Source organism: Salminus brasiliensis, chromosome 14 (assembly GCF_030463535.1).
Source record: "Salminus brasiliensis chromosome 14, fSalBra1.hap2, whole genome shotgun sequence".
Taxonomy (NCBI): domain Eukaryota; kingdom Metazoa; phylum Chordata; class Actinopteri; order Characiformes; family Bryconidae; genus Salminus; species Salminus brasiliensis.
This window is the reverse complement of record NC_132891.1, coordinates 32639392-32656748: the sequence shown is the minus strand read 5'-3', so window position 1 is coordinate 32656748 and position 17357 is coordinate 32639392. Positions and strand designations below refer to the sequence as shown.

General features: G+C 34.8%; 1 protein-coding gene across 2 annotated transcripts in view; it reads left to right on the top strand.

Moving 5' to 3' along the window:
- Positions 1 to 3559: 3559 nt before the first annotated feature.
- Positions 3560 to 17357, top strand: part of LOC140576838 (sex comb on midleg-like protein 2) — a 41688-nt gene continuing 27890 nt past the window's right edge. For both annotated transcript variants that reach the window (XM_072696482.1, XM_072696481.1), the window contains exon 1: positions 3560 to 3619. The gene's annotated coding sequence lies outside the window, so the exon portion shown is untranslated. The remainder of the gene's footprint in view (positions 3620 to 17357) is intronic.

The following is a 17357-nucleotide window of genomic DNA, read 5'->3' as shown; positions in this document are numbered from 1 at the left end:
CGGCTAGAAGAGCGTGGTTAGCCACTTCACACTTTTCTCCCTGGTGAAAGTGTGCAGTAAATGCTGTGTTTGGTGCGGTGGAGGGAGCTGAACGCCCCCCTGTTCCTGTATGCATTAATAACAGCAGTAGGTGGTGATTTGTGTGATTTGTGGTTTTACATAATAAACCACGCTGGTCGAAATATGTTGGCAAACGAAGCCGTTCAGGTGGCGTAATGAGAAAAGCAGGACCAGTACCAGTGCGGGACGCTCTCTCCCGGTTCTCTAACGCCCCCTAGTGGCTGCATGCAGCATGACAACTACCCCACATCTGATGGGTAGGCGGCAGTGCTAAAAGCAGCCAGAAAACGTTGGTGTGTTTACCCAACACACGGTTTCATGTCCACATATGGCCCTGAGTTAAACTGTACACATATAGACACGCGGAGTGCGACATTCAGCATTTTCCTTAATCAATCAATCAATCAATCAATTTCCTTAATCTTTTGTTTTTGTACTCGAAAGAATATTGAGGACCTTCATTTTCAGTGTAAAAAATAAAAAAATAAAAAAACTTATTTATTATTTATAAAATAATAATTAAAAATAAATAAATAAATAAACAAATAAAAAAGTTTAATTATTTTAAACATTACTTTAACCTTAAATCATAAACAAATGAGAAATGTAACAAAAAAACAATTAAGATTAAAGAAGATTAACACATAAGTCTAAATAATTAATATTAATATTTTAATTAATAATTAAAATTAATTCTAAAATAAATAAGTTAAATATTTTAAACAGCCAAATAAAACAATCACAATTAAAACAAATAAGATATATATATATAGATTATATAAATTATAATAAAATAAATATATTAATGATAAAAACGGGAAAGAAAAAATTTAACAACAACAATAATAATAATAATAACAATAATAATAATAATAATAATAATAATAATAATAATAACAATAATAATAACAACAATAATAACAACAACAACAACAACAATAATAATAATAATAACAATAATAATAATAATAATAACAACAACAATAATAATAATAATAATAATAATAATAATAATAATTAATAAAACTAAATAAACTAAATAAGTAAAGAGTTGCAGGCAGAAAACAGTAAAGGAGTATCTATGATAATAATCAGTCTAGGAACCAGGAATAACGGCTTATGCAAATAATAAATAAAATAAGAAACAGATGGAAACAGAAAGGTATGGTGCAGCCATTAGGTCTTGTTTAATCCACACATGTGGTCTGAAAAAGTCCGTCCTCCTGTGGAGAGCTGAAGTCTGCCCTCTTACTCAGGCCTGAAGTTTCCCCAGTGGGCGTTGTAGAGAAGCTGCACTGAGCGCCAGTCTGGAAAACACGCTGAGGCGAGGTTACACCCGTATTCAGACAAGCCCCGCCCCTCCTGCGCTGCGATTGGTTAGTAGCTCATACACGAAATCCGCCCTTAAGTGCTGTATTTGTAGACTAAATAATAAAGGGGGTGTGTGTGTGTGGGGGGGTATAATACTAGTCATTAATCTGTATTTAAAATAAAATTGCACCATTAAAATATGACCAAAACAGTCATATTTATGAATATCAATTAATACATATATATATATTTGCAGATCAAGTGACTCTATTATCATTATGCCTCCTGGTATACATCTGTTATAATGTAAGTATATGTACGTGTGTGTATTATACCTAAATGTCAATTATGCATACACATTATATAAGTATATGGTTTATTGGCTATATTAGCCTAATTTACTTTTCATATCAAGTCACTGTATTCACTATTCATCACTATTCATCTTTTATAACGGCACCATCGGCACATTATAGTCCCTTTACACTGTACTATACTATACTGTATCTACAGTCTGCTCAGAGGTCTTTTTTTGGTAATATTTACTGGCTGTGTGTAGTGAGGTTTACTTTCACCTTTCTGTTGGTCAAACCATTGTAGTGTAGAAGTCTGTATTCAGTAAAGAGCAGGGCTCATAAACCACACTACGATTCATTGATGCTTAATAAAGAAAACAAAGCACTTCTAATCACTCGTGTTTCTGTTACGTCTCAAAACTAATAAATCACAAATGGGCAGTTATGGTAGCTTAGTGTCCATATATTATATATTTGTATATAGACTATATTTGATGCTGTATGAACGTACAGAAATAATAACAAATGAACAGCAAGGCTCATAAAAACCACCTAACGTTTTAATGATGCAACAAAAAAGAAAATAAAGCCAGTTATATTTAGATCACATTGCAAAAACTTTGATAATAATAAAATGATAATAAAGAAATAAAGAAATAATAAAAAATAAAAGCAAGACTCATAAACCACACTATGTTGTATTGATATAAAATAAAATAAATAAAATAAAGAACCAAGCCAAACAATATATATATACGGTATGAACAGTGTTTACAAACTGCATCAAATAAATAAATAAAAAATAAAAGTAATAAAAAACAGTATTAAGTATTGCAGCTTAGTGTCCATATATATACAGACAGTGTTTACATACTACATTAAACTCCTTAAATAAACAAAAGCAAATTTTGTCAACCGCACTAAGTTTTATAGATAGACAATACAAAAAAATAAAGCTCTTAAAATGGGCAGTCATGGAAGCTTAGTGTCCATATATATATATATATATATATATATATATATATATATATATATATATATGTATGTATGTATGTATGTATATATATATATGTATATATATATATGTATATAGATGTATATACATATATATACATATATATAAAGTGTTATGAATAAATAAATAATATATAAATACTAAATAAATAAATAATACAAAAATTAAGCAAGATTCATACACCACACTACGTTTTATTGATAGAAAATAAAATAAAGAAAATAAAGAAAAAACCAAGCCTAACTATATATATATATATATATATATATATATATATATATATATGAACAGTGTTATAAATAAAGAAATAAAGAAATAATAAAAAATAAAAGCAAGACTCATAAACCACACTATGTTGTATTGATATAAAATAAAATAAATAAAATAAAGAACCAAGCCAAACAATATATATATATATATATAACAGTATTACTTACATAATAAAAACAGTATTGCAGCTTAGTGTCCATATATACATATATATCTATATATCTATATATATATCTATATATATATATATATATATATATACTGTATATATGAGCAGTGTTTACATGCTGCATCAAATAAATAAATAATAATAAATAAAAGCAAGGCTCATAATCCACACTAAGTGTAATATATGTATAATAAATAACTTATAATGGAGCACTATATCTTACCTACACTATTACAACTTATTACAATATCACTATTAAAATGGTACAATAACAGAACCGTGGGGCTGCGTGTGAGGGCGCACTGCGGACCAATCACAGCGCTGCAGAGGCGGCCTCCGCCGCAATACAGGTGGGAACCGAAAAGAGCAACACAGCGCGTGGAAAACCCACCACGTAACGCTGCTTCTCGTGGCGCGCATGCGCACACAGCATCGAAATGGCGGCCAGGTCCTACGAAAAGTACTGAGATCCGCTGTAATTTCGACAAATTCGCCAAGGTAGGTCTCACCTTTCGCTCTCCAGCTCTATCCCACATGCTGTATAAGGCCTTGGGGGAGCCGTTGCCGAGCCCAGCTCGGGGGGTTCGGGGGGTTCGGGGGGTTTAAACGGTGTCTCCTCAGTGGACACTTTTCTCGCCTCGCTCTGTATTTGTGGATTGATGTTATTTCCAAAGTGGTGGACGGGCGGTTCTCCCCCCCGTCAGGGCTCATAATTCATTAATGCGCGCTCACTGTTGTTCCCCTGCCCTTAGCCCCTATTAATAAAGCCCTCCTGGAGCTCTTTAGTGGGGTCCACATCCCAGAGGCTGGCTGCCCGGTGCTTTTTGCTCGGGTGTGAGGGAGAGAGGGAGAGAGAGATAGAGATAGACAGGGGAGAGAGAGAGAGAGATAGAGAGACATAGAGATAGACAGGGGAGAGAGAGAGAGAGTGTTTTGTTGATGGCTGAAGCTGCTCGTCCTTGATGATGACGTTTCCTTTTGAGTTCCCATGACTTAATTAAGGGCCTAATTATGCAAAACATAAAAAAACCCCAATAATATTAATAAAATAAATCAATAAATAATAATACATTAACATACAGGATTGATACTTATTAAATAGCTTTTAAACAATACTAATACTCACAGCACTAAAAGCCCCAGCCCCCATCATAACCTATAAATCTATACATTTATGTGCTTATCATATATATATATATATATAATATGCACATGAACAGACTGTAGTCTGTATTCTGTGTCTTTACATATCACCTTTTCACATAATTTAATAATCTAAACAACATTTTTACACTGACTTCCATCAGAATCAGCCGTATGTAAAACGCTGAGTTCCTCAATTACTGATTCATAGAAAGGTGGGCATGGATAATGACTGTGCTCCTGCTCTATTTCTCATATATATACTAAAGGATTTCAGGATTCCTGTTTCTGTCCTCACTGACGTCCCGATCTGCACTATTACAAACGTAATGCTTTATAACTGTTTAATAAATAGTGTAATAAGTGATGCATGTGCAAGTTTATTGGTATAGCGCTCTCTTTACAACGGTCACAAAGCAGCTTTCCAGGAATCGCTGAAAAGACGGAAAGAGAAGATCGACGTCATCAGAGTCCGAATCGCTTTATTTCGCAGGAATTCGACAAGCCTGGCATGTAACAAACAAACTGTGTTTCAAATACACTAAACATGAAATAGAATAAGAATAATACGTTTAAAAAGTACTCAAAGTCATAAACAGCTGTAAAAAACAAAACTATTATGTACAGATATAATTATATAAACATTTACAGAAAATTGACATCTGCACAGCTGTGCAAATAATCACAGTGCAGATGTTTTTCCCGCTGTGTATCAGTACTGTGTTGCAGTGCAGTCCAGTTTGGCTCGGTTCAGTTCTAGATTAGGTTTATAGACTGGTAAAGCTGTTAGCTGGTTTGCTGGTTTTGCTGGTTCTGAGTCTTCTACATAAGAAGACACGAAAATCTGAGACCCCCCCCCCCCCCCGCTCCCGCGAGCGAGCCGAAGCAAGCCGCAGTGGCAAGGAGAAACTCCCTCAGAGCTGGAGGAGCCAAGGCTCAGGTGTAATGTAATCTTCATTACAGTGGTGGCAGTGGTGTCTTACAGCGGTTAGAGCGCCGGGCCATCGATAACAGGGTTGTGGGTTCGATTCCCGGGCTTGGCAAGCTGCCACTGTTGGGCCCTTGAGCAAGGCCCTTTACCCTCTCTGCTCCCCGGGAGCTGGAGTTGGCTGCCCACCGCTCTGGGTGTGTGTGTACACACTCACTTACTCACTGCCCCTAGTTCACTAGTGTGTGTGTGTTCACTACCACAGATGGGTTAAATGCAGAGGACACATTTCGCTGTACAGTGCACACTGTACAGTGACAAATACTATAATAATAATATAATAATCATAATATAGTATAAATATAAGGTTGGCAGATTGATATTAGACCTCCTGACTGACAAATCGTCTGTATTCACCACCTTCACGAGCTGTTTCCTCTGGAAGTAAAGGTGGAAATTGGTGTGTTTGATAGTGAGATGAGAAGGTTTGAGGTGATGGCCTCTCCCAGACGCCCCGTAAACTGCTTTATCTCCCCCTCAAAGGCTACGTGAATGATGTATCCAGGATACTTGAGGAGAAGCACTAAAATAGAGCTGGAAGAGAGACGCACTGAGCACATTCATTGAACATGCAGCCTGGACTGAAGGCATATGCTGATTGACTGCTGGTGTGCAGTGCATCGAGCATTGTGTTGTGGAGTAGAGCTGGGCAATATGACAATATTTTATCGTATCGTGATATCGTGAGTTGTTAGTACTTACAGAACACTGATCAGCTGCAGGTTTTATTACTAACAGAGTCATTCGATTAGTTTAATTAGAAGAAGAGCAGCAGATGTTGAATAAAAATCACGGTATTCAGTCCTGAAAGTATCTAAATAGTCGTTGTTTAGGAATCTGTCGCTACTGATCTGTGCTAAATTAGTCTGATAAATGTATTTATAAATATATATAGTTTTAGTTTAAACAATATATATATATTTAAACTATATATATGTAATATTTATATCACATATAAATATAAATATTGTGTGTCTCGAAAAATCTCTAAAAGTCTTTAAATATCATGATTTAGTATTTCTTCCATATCGCCAGCCCTATTGGGGAAGTCATAGGTTGTGTTAATTATGATATCTAATGCACTCTAATGTCCCGTTGTATGAACACCAAAGTTTGCAACCAGCCAGTTATGTCACTGTCTGATCTCCTCCCACCTCCCAGCTCTAGACTTCTTAGTAGATTACGCAACAGCTGAATGCAGTCATCGTTTTTCCCCATGCATAGTTGCATTGTGCAGAAACGTTGCATTGTGTGGGCTTAAATACAGGGTCTAAGGGGTTAACACACTTTACACTCTATGTTTCTGAATCAGTTTTAATCCTAATGTAAAAACAATTGTGAATTGGTAACAGTTTGGTTTAGCATGTCTTGCGGAGTCCCACAGGGTTCAATTTTAGGCCCTATTTATTATAAACGAATGTTAAATTGGTCAGTGATAGTAGTTAGGGAGTGTCTACAAGGTCTGAGGGGCTCATCTACAATTTGACAGTGGAACCCCTTAGACCTTGTATGTACCTTGTATTTAATCCCACACTTCTTAACTACATTACTGTCAAATTTAACGTCAGTTTCATAGGGCCTAAAATAGAACCCTGTGGGACCAATGAATAAACCCAAGGTGATAATTCTGCCTGTGAACAGGTTTGACATTAAGCTGTTAGTGTGGTCCTCCAAAGCTTTCTCAGCTTCATGAATGAAATAAAAACAATAATAATCATTAATAATAATCATTAATAATAATAATTTCCCTCAATTACATCACTTCATACCTCTTCGTCCGATATTTCTCACTAAAAGTCATATTTTCTTTGCTTGAGGAAGGAAGCCTTCTTAAATATGGCTGTGATTGGCTGAGAGGCATGTCAATCATTCTTTTGTGGTCATTGTTTTTAGTCCGTCATGTATTTGTTGTGATACGTGTTTCTTGTGTACATTATGCCTTGGCCAGAACCTCTGTTCAGCCCAAAGACACGTCGACACACAAGGGCTTGCATTCAGGTCAGCATGTAGCTTAACTGCTGTGTTGAAACCTGTGCCGTAGATTAACATCAGCTGTTTATTTCCTCTTTCATGTCTACCCCTGACCAAGTCATGAACCACTGACCCTTTTTCTGACGTAGCATTAATGAATGAAGAGTGTCATAAAGACATAAATGATTATCAGAGAAAACTGAAGGTAATCTGTTCCCCGATATGAATACATTTTGGAATTAGCTAGAACTTAGGGTGTAGGGTTTAGGGTGTGTTATACAGGTATTTGTTAATGATGTGATGTTTGTGACCCATTTTCAGTAGATGCGACAGATGATTGCCTTAGGTCCTAGATATCAGCAGTGGACATCCAGTTGTTTACTCAACAGCTGAAATAACTTCTATATTTTGCTATAAACATTCAGCTTTACACAGGGGTAGAAAATACTTGTACTGATTGTACATTGTTACTGTTCTCATGTGTTATTTTAGAAGGTTCAAACTTAGTATTATTGAAATTTAACACTTTTACTTTTACTAAGTTATATTTCTAAGTATAATATGCAGAGATTTGATAGTTATAGTAATCAAATACGTCACAATACCTTTATATTGGAACACTGATCAACTGCCTGTTTTATTAGAATAGGTTTTTGCAATTTGGAAAGTTTTGCGATGTGATTTGTAATGTTTTAATTTCATGATTAGGAAAGTTTTTTGTATCCTGCAGTTGGAAAAAAAAAAAAAACTGTCGGCAATTTGAATGTTTTTGTTTCTCGAATTGAAAAGTTTAGTTTTTTAATTTTTTAATTAAAGTTTTTGTTTTACAATTGGAAAGATTTCCGCTGTGAGATTCAGATTTAAAAGATTATGCGATTAGGAAAGTGTTTGTTCAGCTATTTGTTTATAAGTTTTCATTTTGCAATTGAAAAAGTTTTCTTTACACTATTTGGAAAATTTTGTTTTCAGCTTGTGAATCAGGATGTTTTATTTTTCCGGAAATCAGGGAATCAAAGTGTTTAATATCTAGTAGAGAATCTTGTAGAAGTGGACGTTAAAAGCGGTAGAATTCTTTAGCACTTCTGTATCTATATTTATCTATACTTATATTATATATGGGTATGTATGTATGTGTATATATATATATATATATTTATATAATTATATACACACACACTTTCACTTTACATTTTACACACCTGACACTAGTAGAATAGTCTTGTTTCAGGGAACACTCATTAATAGGCTTTTCCATAAGTAACAGACTTATTATAGCTTATTGTTTTTGTGTAATTGTACCAGTCTAAGCAGAAGCAGCTCACAACTAATTGTTGGCGTATATATTGGCGTATATATTGGCGATACAAGTTTAACAGGTAAGCCTGAACACAAAACACCATCATGGTTAAAAGAACAATTTAACATGGTGTCTCACTTTTAGCAAGACCACACCATGTAATAACCCAAACCCTTGACTTTATTACATTTACCCGGATTAAATAATGAGAAAAATAAGAGAAAGAAACAAACAAAAAAAAAACACTAGGAAACCCCACTAGTAATCTAAGCTTTTCACTCAGTTCAGGTAGTGAATTTCAACACTGGGGTTCAGTGGGGCAGGCCTTGTGGAGAGTGAACCTTCGCTAACAGTCCAGAATACAGCACAAAATCTGAAGCTCTCGTATTATAGGACAAATGCAGTTATAGAATGTGATAGAGGTTAATTTTGTAGGGCAGCACAGCTTCAGTGGCCTGGGGTTGTGTTCAATCCTCACTCCAGTCACTGTCTGCAAGGAGGGTTCCCGCTCCAGTTTCCTTCCACCTCTCGAAAACATACTAGTAGGTGGATTGGCCAATGTCAAATTCCCGTTTAGGAGTGAATGGGTGTGTGTGGTATCCAGCGATGGACTTGCAACCTTCCTAGTAGAGTTTTGAATAAATTTGAGACATGTTTTCAAGCTGTTATATAAGATATTATGAGACTGTTATGTAATATTAAGTAAATCCATTCAGTATTCATGTCCCAGTGAGCAGGGAGCAGGGCCTGGCTTGGGAAACCATGGGTCCCTTGTGAACTGCGTTTCTGATTGGGTATTCCCCTGTTCTCAACCTAACTGGCTTCGTCTTACCAGATATGTTGGAGATCTGCAGTGTGGATTTCCCATGAACCTAGAACGTAGGTGGTAAAGAATCTGAAACTCTGAATAGGAAATCTTTATACCGTTTACTGCATGAGTCATTGTAAAAATGTTTTTCTAAGCAGGGACTACTATCTTAAAAAAAGTTATTTGTGAAGAATTTTAGTTAAGCATTTGTGTTGCATTGGTATGAAGGCGGGCTATTTGGTTTGCTGCCTTATTACATAATAAGAAATACTCATAACATTTAATATCCAGTACAAAGTTCTAATAAGACTAATATCCAGAATGGAGTTATAATAAGACTAATATCCAGAATGAAGTTCTAATAAGACTAATATCCAGAATGAAGTTCCAATAAGACTAATATCCAGAATGAAGTTCCAATAAGACTAATATCCAGAATGAAGTTCCAATAAGACTAATATCCAGAATGGAGTTCTAATAAGACTAATATCCAGAAAAACATTTTCTGACATTAACATCCAAAATAAAGTTCTAATAGCATTAATATTCAAAAAGAAATTCTAATAGTTAGTGGAACCAATATTTCAGCAAGTATGAATTAAAAATTGTAAAAATGTAAGTACTGCATTTAAATTTGTAGACTTAAGGTTGAAACCCTGAGGCATTAATAGTGCACTTCTAAAAAAGGGCTCTTAGGTAGTTGTTTTATTAAGATCAAGTAGCTAGCAGAAATATTAGCTGCTAGCAAATACATTTCTAGCAAATATTTCTTATATTAATGTTATATATTAACATTTGAACTTCAGAATTTAGAAACAGGATTTCACTCAACAATTAATAGGAATAAATCAAATCAATTTGTAGCTTTGTATGTCTTGTTAATTTAAGAAATAAATACATTTTAATAAAAAAAAAAACAGTATGAAGAATGGGTTACCAACTGTTTTGAAGTAATGTACATTTATATTCACTATATATTTATATTTACTTTTCATTCACTTTCAACAATAGTAGTTTTTTATATTTCTGAAGTAAAGGCTAATCAGCTTTTATTAATGATGAAACATTTACATGAACACTCTAAACAGTTCTGTAATAGATCTAGTTTGGAGCTACACTGACACATGAATAACTGTTTTATTAATCTGTTTATGTTTCAGACCTGTTTTATAGAGTGTCAGGTCAGATCAGGGCTTAGAGGGATTTCTCCTTTTCTTTCCGTCTCACTCTCCACCCTCCTTCTTCATTTCTAAGAGGCTGGCCTTTTATCTATTGTATGGACAGTGGGTTTGGGTTTTGGCCAGATGGCTACAGAGAGCCCACAGTTCAGAGTGCAGTGAATGTGAACCTCACCACACAACAATGGGCTGACACTCATTCATAAAAAATATATATATATATAATGTATAAAACAGTCATTATGTAGCACATTTTTAAAGCTGAATACACATTTTTGGGTCTATATAACAATATGTATTTATTCATTTAGATTAAATGAATTAATTTAGATTAAAGAGTTACATTTATTGTATTTAGAATATATCGTTGCTTTTACACAAAACCTTTCATCTTTTTCTTTTATTCTTTACATTGCATCAGATTTTTATGATGACTGAACCAATAGAAATGCTTTTATACAAGATAACTTAAATATATAAAAAAATTACATTAACTTACATTGAACGTAAAGTTTTTTTTCCTTTTCTTGTAAAGTTGATATTTTTGAGATACAAGGCACTTGCAAGAAGCAACAATAATTTGATTTAAGTTAATTTGTGTTAAGATAAGTAAATTTATCGCTCCTTTATTGTCCCTAAAAGTGAAATTTGTTTTACAGCCATGTGTAATGAACACAGCCCACACAATTAAAGATACTAGCCGGGATCACTGCATGACAATTAGTATTTCACACTGGAAATACCCCCAAAGAGCATTTGTCCGGTTTACCACTGTTAAATCTCAAATGTAGTTCACTGTTTTAATTGGCTGATTTCTCATAATTTGATTGCTTTATTTGGATTTCTCATCTGTCCATTGGTTATTTTGTAAATGATCTATTATTAGATTGTCTTCTGGAGGTAAAATAAAGCTGTATATTCAGTCTGCTTATATTAATAGCTGGTATCAACAGCTAAACATACAGTGTAACTTTCATTTAGGGCCTAGAGTTGTGCAATATATCAATATAGTACACTAAATTTTATATTCTATAACAAAATGTAATATACTTCATTCTTGAATAGCATAAAACCACTAGCATGACATGGAAAAGATCACATATGCTGTGTTTTTAGTAAGCAGGTAATTATCATCATGTTCAGTCAGTTGATCTATTTTAATCAGGTTGAATGAATGCAAATTGCAAAATAAATATATAGACCATCTCTGAAATGCATAATTTAAATGTTACCACAAACCAAAAATATTCAGATTAAAGAAAATGAAAATAGATGAATATGAAGAAAGTAAACCAGGACATTTTAACTCACAGTTGACTACCATATCCATTTAGGCAACCGTTGATGATAATTGAGTTCATTAATTTCAGATAGTAAAATTAAATACAGTGATTAAATTTGTGTCAAGCAATTAAAAATGTAAATTAATATCCTCTCTGTGAAGAATTTTTTTATATGTTTTAGGATACATATGAAAGATTTCCTTCTCTAATTCCAGAATATTAAGCTTGGCTTCCACTCATCCGTCCACTGAATAACATTCACCAAAACCTCTCTTTACCAGCAGCTGTATGGCAGGCAGTGCTCTTTACCGGTCTTTTCCACCCTGGTGGTCTCTCCCCATCTCCCACACAACATAATTACCCCTCTCTGTGAGAGCGATGGAAGGATGTGGAGTGTGTTTCGGGACTCCCGTGTGGGCTTGAGCCCACAGTCAGTCTGAACAGATTCTAGACTCCACTTAACCTTGAGTTCAGTCTCCAGACAGTTGGTGGAACTTTCCGTTTGAAGAGTTCCCAGACAGCTGACGGCTGCGCTCCGTACAGTGTGATTTCTCTTTGTTCACCATTGACTGGGACTCTAGAGTAGCAGTTTGGGTTTCTTGTTTTGTCCGTCCAGGTTGCAAAGGGAAACTTTTTGCCGAAATATTTTGTTGACTTGCAGCAATCTAGACACGAGTACCTGATTTTGAATGAAAGAGGGGGAGCAATTTTTTCCCAGATCATTGCTGGTCATTGTTTTGACAAAATCAATATTCCAAAATCAAAATACGTAATTATTTTGACAAAATAGGAATAAGATCATTAGGAAATAAGCGCATATTTCAGTAATCTAGGTTAAAACCATGAGGGAATAAATAATAATTTCAATAAAAAAGGTCATATCATATGAAATAATTATATATACCAGAAATAATTATTTTAGTACAATATGTCAAAAATCACAAGGAAATAAATCCTTATTTAAAAAAAAAAGTTTTGATCATTACAAAAGTGCCTATTTCAATAATATGAAGAAAAAATGTAAATAAAAAAGGTCAAATTAATATAAACTCTAAAGTCTTGGTTTAATAGTTAAAATAATAATTGGTCAAAATAATGAGATTAGGTAAATACTAAAAAAATAAAGAAAAAAAATATTAATACGTCATTAATTTAGTAAAATAAGAACAAAATAAAGTAATAAATGAATGTTTGATTAAATTTCATTGACTTATAGGTTCAATAATTTAAATAATTTCAATGCAGCTACTCTTTATTTATTGAACATTATAGAATTTACATAGAAAAGTTTAATAATAATTTAATATAATTATTAATAAAAATATAATAATTCAATCTGTGTTTTTAAAGCCAGTGGTTCTCATGGAGCTAACATTGAGATTCACCAGTTTAAGGAACCATGAACAATAGCTGGAAATGCATTTTAATTTCTATTTTCCTTTATTAAAGGTCAATGGTGAGGTTTCATTCATTCACACGATGCTAACGGGGGCTGAACTGGGAACTGGAAGTAACCTTGATCCTTGACGAAACTACACGCAAGGGCGTCAGGCTCTGTAGAACATTTGTCTCTCTCCGTTTCGCTCACGCTAACAGTAATTAAAGTGACAGAGTGGCTTTTGCTGCTGGGCAGCCTGTGTTGTGTCAGGGGTCAGCGGTAATTGTTTTTTCAGCTAAAGAGGCTTTTCCTCCTGACTGCTGCTCCAGAGGACCCCCCCACCACCACCACCACCACCACCACCATCAAATCCCCCAGCACACTGCCAGCGGTGCTTTTACCCAGAATGAACTCAATTACCGCTCAATTCACTTCAATTCTACTCTGTTAAGTTCAGTTCTGTTCAGGTGGGAGTGTGTTATTATCATGCTTATTACAGTGGGGCTTGTCCGGTTGAACGCAGTGCCTTTCTTCACGGTTTTGAAGGCGAACTTTTTCTCTCTTTGACTGGCCGATAAAATTAGCTCATATAACCTGAGATGTCCTGAGCCACAAAAATACAAAATGAAATCTTGTCATATCTGCAGCTCCCCAGGTAGCTGTCTGTTGTCCGTGTAAACCTGAGGCTATTGCACTTCAGAAGATCACAATACACTCCAACCATGTTTTTTTCACGACTGGCCGAAAACAAAACTATAAGAGAAGCATTTTGCTTCATCAGCTGCGCCGCAGCATCGTGTTCGAAACCAGCGTTGAAGAACTGTGAGCTACAGTTAATAGGTTACAGATATTATAGTATATAATAATATATGGTAAAAATATTATATCACAGTATTTATCAGGCTTGAGCTTTAACCTGTCGTGCATAGCAGATTCTGCTGGCTTACCAACAGAACGTCAGCAGGATACTAAACAAATATCCAAATATATCCAAAAATATATATATAAACAGATCCATCCATGATATCACATTCATTTACTTGGCAAAAGTTTTATAATTATCATCCATTTGAATCATTATTGGTTCTATACTAAAAGTTAAAAAGTTCTTTAAATTGTTGGATATGGTTCTATGTAAATGTTTTAATGAAGCACATTTATAAAATTAAAAAAGGGCTTCAAACGGTTATTTGATCGACAACCATAGACAACCCACTTTTGGTTTCATAAAGAACCATGTTTGTAATAGAGATACATGTATGTGAAGAACCTGTACATTGATAAAGAACCTTTACATCAATGGAGAATTTATTTTTAAGAGTAGCACCAAAACAAATCAGAACTTATTTCAGTATTTTATAAAAACACTTTTCACTTGAGGTGAACCAAAATCATCTTTGTGCTTAGAACCTTTTGGGAAACCCAGTCCAGAAAGGTATCGGACGATACTTAACACTAAAGTACTTAAATCTGACTGGGGGCAAAATCTGGACGAAACCTGAAACAGTAGCAAAATTGTTGTTTCTGTTATTTTGGCCCAGTATTGTTCCTGTATTCCTCCTGATGGTACTGGTTAAGAACTCTGCATGCTTTTAGTCAGTTACATGTTTATGTAATTTGCTTGTAGTGTTTGTGTGATTTTTGTACGTTGTAATTATGCTTTAGTGTTTGTGCTCGTTGACTGCATTGTTAGGTTGCAGGTTGTTGCTACACTGTAGTAAGCTTGAGCTGTAGTGCAGCCCATTACCTCTCGTTACCTCACTAATTGTACAGTTAGCTTAATGTTATTTTTGAGGGAAACTGTATGTTTACAATACTGTCAATTCAGTTAACCTGAAGAAGTCTATAGAGTATCATTGTTTTACTCTACTGTTAAAAAGTAAAATTACTCCGGGAATTATTAGGGATGCACCAATCTGATATTAGGATTGGATCTGGTCCTGATATTAACATAATTAGCTGGATCAGGAATTTAATAATTAGGTGATATTTGTGAGACTGCACTACATGTTTACATGTTTGCAAAGTTTGATTACTGCTTGTATGTTTGACCAAGTTACTTATTCATTCTCAGGTTCAGTTGCTAGATTTGATTTGAAATGACAGTTTACGCTAAATATTTAAAAATAAGATTGATTACTGTTTGTGTGTTTGACAAAGTTACTTATTTTTATGGGATATTTTATTTATTTTTTATATTTTTTAAGAAGTTTGACTCTTTTTTATTTAAATACTGTGTCAATGTTTATTATTTTAGTGCTTTAGCAAGTTAATCTATGTGTTAATTTAGTATATTTTGTTTTACAAAGTTAGAAAAGTCAAGTGTTTAAGTCAATTCTGATGCCTTAATTCAACAATGGTATCGGATCAATATCGGGTATCATCCAATGCAAAGTTTATGTATCGGTATCGGAACTGGAAAAGTCGGATCGGTGCATCCCTAGTATTTACATAGGATGTGGCATAATTAGATTAGCAGGTTTAAGTTTACACTTCTGATGTTTTTCTTTGTGTTTTGACTAAAATGAAACAATTTCCTTCCGTAAATCACACTCTTTAAGTCCCACTTGTTTCAATAAATAATGAGTAAAAAATAATTAATTAATTATTTTAAATAATATATGCAAACCCGCCACATTGTGAGCAATAACGTTGCTTTCATTTTCTCACATTTTTCACAAAAGTAATTAAATATTTGTAAAATTTCATTGATAGCAACCCAGACAAACAGCTAATGTTTAGTTTTTATCTGAAGGTTATGCAGAACATTTACATTTTTATGGATAGTTGAAAACACCACTTTCTTTAGATACTGTATATATTGCGAGCTATATATTGAGTGGCAATTATCGGGGGCCCAAGCACCGTGTGCCATTAAGGAGCCAGTGGGGTCTCAAGAGGAGATTTTTGGGCATGGCCTGAATATGCTAGTGGCTGAGCTAAAAATAATTATTAGCCCTGCAATGTAGCCTCAGAAAACACCAAACATTTCATGTTAAGATTGTACTTTTAGAAACGATGCTACTAGACCCTGCAGTAGGGGACTGGTCATGAGTTTTCATGTCTAATAATTAATACTTTCATGATAAATCAGTAATTTAAAAAAATGATTTATTACATTTTTATAATTCTAAATGTAATCTAAATTCTCATAATACACTAATAATTAAACATAAAACATCTATTTTCTTTTTTTAATGACTTTTATTTTATTTTTTACATTTTAACTTATACATTTTAATTTATAATAAAGAAATTCATGCTAAATCAATGATTTATAATAAACCAGAGCTCGTCGTTTTATAATTGCTTAATGAAAAGTCTCAAAAGACGCGAAGGCCTCCCTGGACTTCACACAGGTGGTGTACGTCCTCATACCAGGAGACCAAGCAGCTCTCTGGGAGTCGGTGAGAATCAGTGAGAATTCATTTAGGAGAGGCTCAGAGGGGCTGCGTAAAATCCACTGTGCGCTGAGTCAGCACATGGAGGTGTGTGTGTGTGTGTGTGTGTGTGTGTGTGTGTGTGTGTGTGAAGTTTGGGAGGGGAGGAGGCGAGCTTCTGGAATGCTTTTCATGTCTTCCCAGACTGAGCCCAGCCCTCAAACACTTACACACACACACACCCCTCACATATACACACACCCCTTACATATACACACACCCCTCACACATACACACACCCCTCACACATACACACACCCCTCACATATACACACACCCCTCACACATACACACACCCCTCACACATACAGGCCTGCAGCGCTAAGGAATCTGTATAGCCTATACTGCAGAAAGAGAAGATTAGGGACTTTGAGAGAAGATGAGGGAGTTTGGGAGAAGATGAGGGAGTTTGGGAGAAGATGAGGGAGTTTGGGAGAAGATGAGGGAGCTTGAGAGAAGATGAGGGAGTTTGGGAGAAGATGAGGGAGTTTGAGAGAAGATGAGGGAGTTTGGGAGAAGATGAGGGAGTTTGGGAGAAGATGAGGGAGCTTGAGAGAAGATGAGGGAGTTTGGGAGAAGATGAGGGAGTTTGAGAGAAGATGAGGGAGTTTGGGAGAAGATGAGGGAGTTTGGGAGAAGATAAGGGAGTTTGGGAGAAGACGAAGGTGCTTGAGAGAAGATGAGGGAGCTTGGGAGAAGACGATGGTGCTTGAGAGAAGATGAGGAAGTTTGAGAGAAGATGAGGGAGCT